Below are 10,082 nucleotides of genomic sequence, written 5' to 3' on the forward strand. Positions count from 1 at the left end.
TCATCGTCTTTGATTTTGTTGGGAAGGAATGTACTTAACCAAATAATAACGCAGCGATTAATCTTCCTCCCCTACTAGTGTAATCGAGATAGGAACTAATCAAATCAACCAACAAGCAGTAAAGTAAAAGAACACCAAGAATTTTACGTGGAAAACCCCGATGTGGGGAAAAACCACGGGACCAACTCCGAATCAACAATCCACTATGAATGAAGGTTATACAATGTCTTTCATCAAGGGTAAACCCTTGGATCACCAAACTCAAGAGAAACACTCTCTTGGATCACCCAAACACTAAATTCGTCACCCACACCGGGTGGTTCACAAAGTCAGCTGAAACAGCACCTACAGAGCTCGAATAGAAATTCTGACCGTTCAGAACTTAGCCCCACGTGTTGTGAAGCTGCTGTCAAAATTTCGTCCCAATCGGAGTTCGTTTGACGTCCCGATCGAGGTTTGATCTCCAGCTGCGCGCTGCCCCTGTTTATCCGATTTTGCTCTGTTCTTTTGTTGCTGCTTCTGCTGATCTGCTGCTTCTGTCTGCTGCTGCCGCACATCCGCTAATCTGCAGCCGTTCTGCTGCTATTTATTCCTCAGCTAGTTTGCTGAAATATTAACCCTAACAAAACTGGGTTCTTGGGCTTATTAAAGCCCGATAAAAGCCCAATACAATTGAGCCCAACTTCCTCCAAATTGGAGGGATACCCAACAAACTCCCCCTCCCGACTATTTGGAGGCTTCAAGCATACCGGCTATACTTCGGCAAACATGAAGTTTCTCCCTAGCGAGAGGTTTTGTCATCATATCAGCTCCATTCTCATTAGTGTGCACTTTGTCTAGCTTCACCAGCTTGGACTCCAACACATCTCTAATCCAATGAAACTTGATATCGATATGCTTCGACCTCGAATGGAAAGTAGGATTCTTGCAAAGATGAATGGCGCTTTGACTATCACAGTGTAGAACATACCTTTCTTGCTTCAAGCTCAACTCCTGCAAAAACTTTTGCAACCACAACATCTCCTTGCAACCTTCGGTCACCGCAATGTATTCGGCTTCCGTTGTAGACAAAGCGATGCACTTTTGAAGCCTTGATTGCCATGAGATAGCTCCCCCTGCAAAAGTCATCAAGTATCCCGAAGTAGATTTCCGGGAATCAATATCTCCTGCCATATCCGCATCCGTATAGCCCACTAACTCCGGCTTACCAGTGCCAAAGTGTAAACACACCTTGGATGTTCCTCTGAGATACCTCAGAATCCACTTAACTGCATTCCAATGCTCTTTCCCCGGATTGGAGAGAAAACGACTAACCACACCAACAGAATGAGCGATATCTGGTCTTGTACAGACCATGGCATACATCAAACTTCCTACAGCTGATGAGTAAGGAACTTTCTTCATCTCTTCTTTCTCCTTCTCACTTGTAGGACATTGCTTCGAGCTAAGTTTGAAATGAGAAGCAAGTGGTGATGAAACTGGTTTAGCATTACCCATGTTGAACCGATCCAAAATCTTCTCGATGTACTTCTCTTGAGAAAGCCAAAGTTTTCCACTTGATCTGTCACGAGAAATATGCATCCCAAGGATCTGCTTTGCCGGTCCCAAATCCTTCATGGCAAAGGACTTGCTGAGCTCTTTCTTCAACTCTGCAATCTTGCTCATATCATGACCGACAAGCAACATATCATCCACATATAACAGTAAAATGATAAAATCACCATCCGAGAATTGTTTCACGAACACACAATGATCTGAAGTTGTCCGTGTGTAGCCATGGCTCAACATGAAAGAGTCAAACTTTTTGTACCACTGCCGAGGTGCTTGCTTAAGCCCATACAAGCTCTTTCTCAGCCTGCACACCAAATGCTCATTACCTTTAACTCGGAATCCTTCAGGCTGCTCCATATATATTTCTTCCTCCAAGTCACCATGCAGGAAAGCTGTTTTTACATCGAGCTGCTCGATCTCCAAGTTCAGACTAGCTGCCAGTGCGAGAACAACTCGGATCGATGACATCTTGACAACGGGCGAGAAGATCTCCTCTAAGTCAACTCCTTTCTTCTGGTTGAAACCTTTCACTACCAGCCGAGCTTTGTATCGAGGTCGCGAGTTCTCTGTCTTCAACCTGTAGACCCATTTGTTCTTCAATGCTCTCTTACCTTGCGGTAGCTTCACTAGGTCATACGTGTGATTTTCAGACAAGGAGTTCATCTCCTCATTCATCGCCTTCAACCAGTGCTCCTTGTGCTCATGTGCCACAGCTTCATCATAGCACTCAGGTTCTCCCCCGTCAGTCAGTAGCACATACTCATGAGGCGGATATCTTGTAGATGGTCGTCTTATTCTATCAGATTGTCTAGGTAGATCTGCAAGCTCTAACTGTAACCGCGAGCCTGTATCATCCGTAGTCACATCATCATCTACCTGAGGAATCTCACCCCCAGTCGTGGTTTCTTCATACTCACCAGGTACCTCTTCCACTGGATGCTCTACATCAACCGGTACAGGAATAGAGATCTCGTGAGGATTGTCTGCTCTGGCCTTCTCTAACTTTTGCAAATCCTCGATTGTCTGGTCCTCAAAGAAGACAACATCCCTGCTCCTGATGATCTTCTTGCTATCAGGGTCCCAAAGCCTGTACCCGAACTCTTCATGTGCATAACCCAAGAAGATGCATTGTTTTGCATTGGCATCAAGTTTTGATCTTTCATCTCGAGGAATGTGAACAGATGCCCTGCACCCGAAGACTCTGAGATGCTTGTATGATACTTTCTTGCCGGTCCACACCTGCTGGGGTACATCTCCATCAAGTGCAACTGACGGTGTAAGATTAATAAGATCAACCGCTGACCTCATTGCCTCGCCCCAGAAAGGCTTAGACAGTTTCGCCTGAGAAAGCATACAACGAACTCTCTCAACAATTGTGCGGTTCATTCTCTCTGCAAGCCCGTTCTGCTGTGGTGTCTTCGGTACCGTCTTCTCAAGTTTGATACCGTGAGTCCTGCAATAGTTCTCGAAAGGACCCCTATACTCACCACCATTATCAGCTCTTACACATTTCAGCTTCATGCCCGTTTCTCTTTCCACTGCTACATGGAAGTTCTTGAAAATCTCAGTCACCTGATCTTTAGTTCTCATAGGGTAAGCCTAAACCTTCCTGGTGTGATCATCTATAAAGGTCACAAAATAGAGAGCACCACCAAGAGATCTATCCGACATGAAACAAACATCAGTATGCACAAGGTCAAGTATATGATCGCATCTAGAGGGACGACTTCTAACAAAAGAAACTCTCATCTGCTTACCAGCTAAACAGTGATCACAAGTGCTCAGGTGCATACCTTTAACGGGCAAAGACTGCTTTCTAGCAAGAATTTGAATACCTTTCTCGCTGATATGCCCAAGTCTCCTATGCCATAGCTCGATAGGATAATCCTCAGCAACATTAATTTGACCGGAATTGTGTCTGGCACGTAGCCTGTAGAGAGTGTCGGTCTTCTGACCCCGTGCCACAATCAACGAACCCTTGGAGAGCTTCCATCTCCCATTGCTAAATTCGTTACTGTAGCCTTCATCATCAAGCTGACCCGTCGAGATTAGGTTAAGGCGAATTTCTGGAACATGCCTCACCTTCTTCAGAAGCAACTTGCAGCCAAGCTCGGTCTCTAGACAGACATCACCAGTACCGACAATCTTGCATGACTGTCCATTCCCCATTCTCACATAACCATAGTCTCCGGTAGTGTAAGATGAGAAGAAATCCCGATGAGGAGTGACATGAAACGAGGCACCTGTATCGATATGCTTCGACCTCGAATGGAAAGTAGGATTCTTGCAAAGATGAATGGCGCTTTGACTATCACAGTGTAGAACATACCTTTCTTGCTTCAAGCTCAACTCCTGCAAAAACTTTTGCAACCACAACATCTCCTTGCAACCTTCGGTCACCGCAATGTATTCGGCTTCCGTTGTAGACAAAGCGATGCACTTTTGAAGCCTTGATTGCCATGAGATAGCTCCCCCTGCAAAAGTCATCAAGTATCCCGAAGTAGATTTCCGGGAATCAATATCTCCTGCCATATCCGCATCCGTATAGCCCACTAACTCCGGCTTACCAGTGCCAAAGTGTAAACACACCTTGGATGTTCCTCTGAGATACCTCAGAATCCACTTAACTGCATTCCAATGCTCTTTCCCCGGATTGGAGAGAAAACGACTAACCACACCAACAGAATGAGCGATATCTGGTCTTGTACAGACCATGGCATACATCAAACTTCCTACAGCTGATGAGTAAGGAACTTTCTTCATCTCTTCTTTCTCCTTCTCACTTGTAGGACATTGCTTCGAGCTAAGTTTGAAATGAGAAGCAAGTGGTGATGAAACTGGTTTAGCATTACCCATGTTGAACCGATCCAAAATCTTCTCGATGTACTTCTCTTGAGAAAGCCAAAGTTTTCCACTTGATCTGTCACGAGAAATATGCATCCCAAGGATCTGCTTTGCCGGTCCCAAATCCTTCATGGCAAAGGACTTGCTGAGCTCTTTCTTCAACTCTGCAATCTTGCTCATATCATGACCGACAAGCAACATATCATCCACATATAACAGTAAAATGATAAAATCACCATCCGAGAATTGTTTCACGAACACACAATGATCTGAAGTTGTCCGTGTGTAGCCATGGCTCAACATGAAAGAGTCAAACTTTTTGTACCACTGCCGAGGTGCTTGCTTAAGCCCATACAAGCTCTTTCTCAGCCTGCACACCAAATGCTCATTACCTTTAACTCGGAATCCTTCAGGCTGCTCCATATATATTTCTTCCTCCAAGTCACCATGCAGGAAAGCTGTTTTTACATCGAGCTGCTCGATCTCCAAGTTCAGACTAGCTGCCAGTGCGAGAACAACTCGGATCGATGACATCTTGACAACGGGCGAGAAGATCTCCTCTAAGTCAACTCCTTTCTTCTGGTTGAAACCTTTCACTACCAGCCGAGCTTTGTATCGAGGTCGCGAGTTCTCTGTCTTCAACCTGTAGACCCATTTGTTCTTCAATGCTCTCTTACCTTGCGGTAGCTTCACTAGGTCATACGTGTGATTTTCAGACAAGGAGTTCATCTCCTCATTCATCGCCTTCAACCAGTGCTCCTTGTGCTCATGTGCCACAGCTTCATCATAGCACTCAGGTTCTCCCCCGTCAGTCAGTAGCACATACTCATGAGGCGGATATCTTGTAGATGGTCGTCTTATTCTATCAGATTGTCTAGGTAGATCTGCAAGCTCTAACTGTAACCGCGAGCCTGTATCATCCGTAGTCACATCATCATCTACCTGAGGAATCTCACCCCCAGTCGTGGTTTCTTCATACTCACCAGGTACCTCTTCCACTGGATGCTCTACATCAACCGGTACAGGAATAGAGATCTCGTGAGGATTGTCTGCTCTGGCCTTCTCTAACTTTTGCAAATCCTCGATTGTCTGGTCCTCAAAGAAGACAACATCCCTGCTCCTGATGATCTTCTTGCTATCAGGGTCCCAAAGCCTGTACCCGAACTCTTCATGTGCATAACCCAAGAAGATGCATTGTTTTGCATTGGCATCAAGTTTTGATCTTTCATCTCGAGGAATGTGAACAGATGCCCTGCACCCGAAGACTCTGAGATGCTTGTATGATACTTTCTTGCCGGTCCACACCTGCTGGGGTACATCTCCATCAAGTGCAACTGACGGTGTAAGATTAATAAGATCAACCGCTGACCTCATTGCCTCGCCCCAGAAAGGCTTAGACAGTTTCGCCTGAGAAAGCATACAACGAACTCTCTCAACAATTGTGCGGTTCATTCTCTCTGCAAGCCCGTTCTGCTGTGGTGTCTTCGGTACCGTCTTCTCAAGTTTGATACCGTGAGTCCTGCAATAGTTCTCGAAAGGACCCCTATACTCACCACCATTATCAGCTCTTACACATTTCAGCTTCATGCCCGTTTCTCTTTCCACTGCTACATGGAAGTTCTTGAAAATCTCAGTCACCTGATCTTTAGTTCTCATAGGGTAAGCCTAAACCTTCCTGGTGTGATCATCTATAAAGGTCACAAAATAGAGAGCACCACCAAGAGATCTATCCGACATGAAACAAACATCAGTATGCACAAGGTCAAGTATATGATCGCATCTAGAGGGACGACTTCTAACAAAAGAAACTCTCATCTGCTTACCAGCTAAACAGTGATCACAAGTGCTCAGGTGCATACCTTTAACGGGCAAAGACTGCTTTCTAGCAAGAATTTGAATACCTTTCTCGCTGATATGCCCAAGTCTCCTATGCCATAGCTCGATAGGATAATCCTCAGCAACATTAATTTGACCGGAATTGTGTCTGGCACGTAGCCTGTAGAGAGTGTCGGTCTTCTGACCCCGTGCCACAATCAACGAACCCTTGGAGAGCTTCCATCTCCCATTGCTAAATTCGTTACTGTAGCCTTCATCATCAAGCTGACCCGTCGAGATTAGGTTAAGGCGAATTTCTGGAACATGCCTCACCTTCTTCAGAAGCAACTTGCAGCCAAGCTCGGTCTCTAGACAGACATCACCAGTACCGACAATCTTGCATGACTGTCCATTCCCCATTCTCACATAACCATAGTCTCCGGTAGTGTAAGATGAGAAGAAATCCCGATGAGGAGTGACATGAAACGAGGCACCTGTATCGATATGCTTCGACCTCGAATGGAAAGTAGGATTCTTGCAAAGATGAATGGCGCTTTGACTATCACAGTGTAGAACATACCTTTCTTGCTTCAAGCTCAACTCCTGCAAAAACTTTTGCAACCACAACATCTCCTTGCAACCTTCGGTCACCGCAATGTATTCGGCTTCCGTTGTAGACAAAGCGATGCACTTTTGAAGCCTTGATTGCCATGAGATAGCTCCCCCTGCAAAAGTCATCAAGTATCCCGAAGTAGATTTCCGGGAATCAATATCTCCTGCCATATCCGCATCCGTATAGCCCACTAACTCCGGCTTACCAGTGCCAAAGTGTAAACACACCTTGGATGTTCCTCTGAGATACCTCAGAATCCACTTAACTGCATTCCAATGCTCTTTCCCCGGATTGGAGAGAAAACGACTAACCACACCAACAGAATGAGCGATATCTGGTCTTGTACAGACCATGGCATACATCAAACTTCCTACAGCTGATGAGTAAGGAACTTTCTTCATCTCTTCTTTCTCCTTCTCACTTGTAGGACATTGCTTCGAGCTAAGTTTGAAATGAGAAGCAAGTGGTGATGAAACTGGTTTAGCATTACCCATGTTGAACCGATCCAAAATCTTCTCGATGTACTTCTCTTGAGAAAGCCAAAGTTTTCCACTTGATCTGTCACGAGAAATATGCATCCCAAGGATCTGCTTTGCCGGTCCCAAATCCTTCATGGCAAAGGACTTGCTGAGCTCTTTCTTCAACTCTGCAATCTTGCTCATATCATGACCGACAAGCAACATATCATCCACATATAACAGTAAAATGATAAAATCACCATCCGAGAATTGTTTCACGAACACACAATGATCTGAAGTTGTCCGTGTGTAGCCATGGCTCAACATGAAAGAGTCAAACTTTTTGTACCACTGCCGAGGTGCTTGCTTAAGCCCATACAAGCTCTTTCTCAGCCTGCACACCAAATGCTCATTACCTTTAACTCGGAATCCTTCAGGCTGCTCCATATATATTTCTTCCTCCAAGTCACCATGCAGGAAAGCTGTTTTTACATCGAGCTGCTCGATCTCCAAGTTCAGACTAGCTGCCAGTGCGAGAACAACTCGGATCGATGACATCTTGACAACGGGCGAGAAGATCTCCTCTAAGTCAACTCCTTTCTTCTGGTTGAAACCTTTCACTACCAGCCGAGCTTTGTATCGAGGTCGCGAGTTCTCTGTCTTCAACCTGTAGACCCATTTGTTCTTCAATGCTCTCTTACCTTGCGGTAGCTTCACTAGGTCATACGTGTGATTTTCAGACAAGGAGTTCATCTCCTCATTCATCGCCTTCAACCAGTGCTCCTTGTGCTCATGTGCCACAGCTTCATCATAGCACTCAGGTTCTCCCCCGTCAGTCAGTAGCACATACTCATGAGGCGGATATCTTGTAGATGGTCGTCTTATTCTATCAGATTGTCTAGGTAGATCTGCAAGCTCTAACTGTAACCGCGAGCCTGTATCATCCGTAGTCACATCATCATCTACCTGAGGAATCTCACCCCCAGTCGTGGTTTCTTCATACTCACCAGGTACCTCTTCCACTGGATGCTCTACATCAACCGGTACAGGAATAGAGATCTCGTGAGGATTGTCTGCTCTGGCCTTCTCTAACTTTTGCAAATCCTCGATTGTCTGGTCCTCAAAGAAGACAACATCCCTGCTCCTGATGATCTTCTTGCTATCAGGGTCCCAAAGCCTGTACCCGAACTCTTCATGTGCATAACCCAAGAAGATGCATTGTTTTGCATTGGCATCAAGTTTTGATCTTTCATCTCGAGGAATGTGAACAGATGCCCTGCACCCGAAGACTCTGAGATGCTTGTATGATACTTTCTTGCCGGTCCACACCTGCTGGGGTACATCTCCATCAAGTGCAACTGACGGTGTAAGATTAATAAGATCAACCGCTGACCTCATTGCCTCGCCCCAGAAAGGCTTAGACAGTTTCGCCTGAGAAAGCATACAACGAACTCTCTCAACAATTGTGCGGTTCATTCTCTCTGCAAGCCCGTTCTGCTGTGGTGTCTTCGGTACCGTCTTCTCAAGTTTGATACCGTGAGTCCTGCAATAGTTCTCGAAAGGACCCCTATACTCACCACCATTATCAGCTCTTACACATTTCAGCTTCATGCCCGTTTCTCTTTCCACTGCTACATGGAAGTTCTTGAAAATCTCAGTCACCTGATCTTTAGTTCTCATAGGGTAAGCCTAAACCTTCCTGGTGTGATCATCTATAAAGGTCACAAAATAGAGAGCACCACCAAGAGATCTATCCGACATGAAACAAACATCAGTATGCACAAGGTCAAGTATATGATCGCATCTAGAGGGACGACTTCTAACAAAAGAAACTCTCATCTGCTTACCAGCTAAACAGTGATCACAAGTGCTCAGGTGCATACCTTTAACGGGCAAAGACTGCTTTCTAGCAAGAATTTGAATACCTTTCTCGCTGATATGCCCAAGTCTCCTATGCCATAGCTCGATAGGATAATCCTCAGCAACATTAATTTGACCGGAATTGTGTCTGGCACGTAGCCTGTAGAGAGTGTCGGTCTTCTGACCCCGTGCCACAATCAACGAACCCTTGGAGAGCTTCCATCTCCCATTGCTAAATTCGTTACTGTAGCCTTCATCATCAAGCTGACCCGTCGAGATTAGGTTAAGGCGAATTTCTGGAACATGCCTCACCTTCTTCAGAAGCAACTTGCAGCCAAGCTCGGTCTCTAGACAGACATCACCAGTACCGACAATCTTGCATGACTGTCCATTCCCCATTCTCACATAACCATAGTCTCCGGTAGTGTAAGATGAGAAGAAATCCCGATGAGGAGTGACATGAAACGAGGCACCTGTATCGATATGCTTCGACCTCGAATGGAAAGTAGGATTCTTGCAAAGATGAATGGCGCTTTGACTATCACAGTGTAGAACATACCTTTCTTGCTTCAAGCTCAACTCCTGCAAAAACTTTTGCAACCACAACATCTCCTTGCAACCTTCGGTCACCGCAATGTATTCGGCTTCCGTTGTAGACAAAGCGATGCACTTTTGAAGCCTTGATTGCCATGAGATAGCTCCCCCTGCAAAAGTCATCAAGTATCCCGAAGTAGATTTCCGGGAATCAATATCTCCTGCCATATCCGCATCCGTATAGCCCACTAACTCCGGCTTACCAGTGCCAAAGTGTAAACACACCTTGGATGTTCCTCTGAGATACCTCAGAATCCACTTAACTGCATTCCAATGCTCTTTCCCCGGATTGGAGAGAAAACGACTAACCACACCAACAGAATGAGCGATATCTGGTCTTGTACAGA

The sequence above is a fragment of the Punica granatum genome, chromosome 6, assembly GCF_007655135.1.
Source record: "Punica granatum isolate Tunisia-2019 chromosome 6, ASM765513v2, whole genome shotgun sequence".
NCBI lineage: Eukaryota > Viridiplantae > Streptophyta > Magnoliopsida > Myrtales > Lythraceae > Punica > Punica granatum.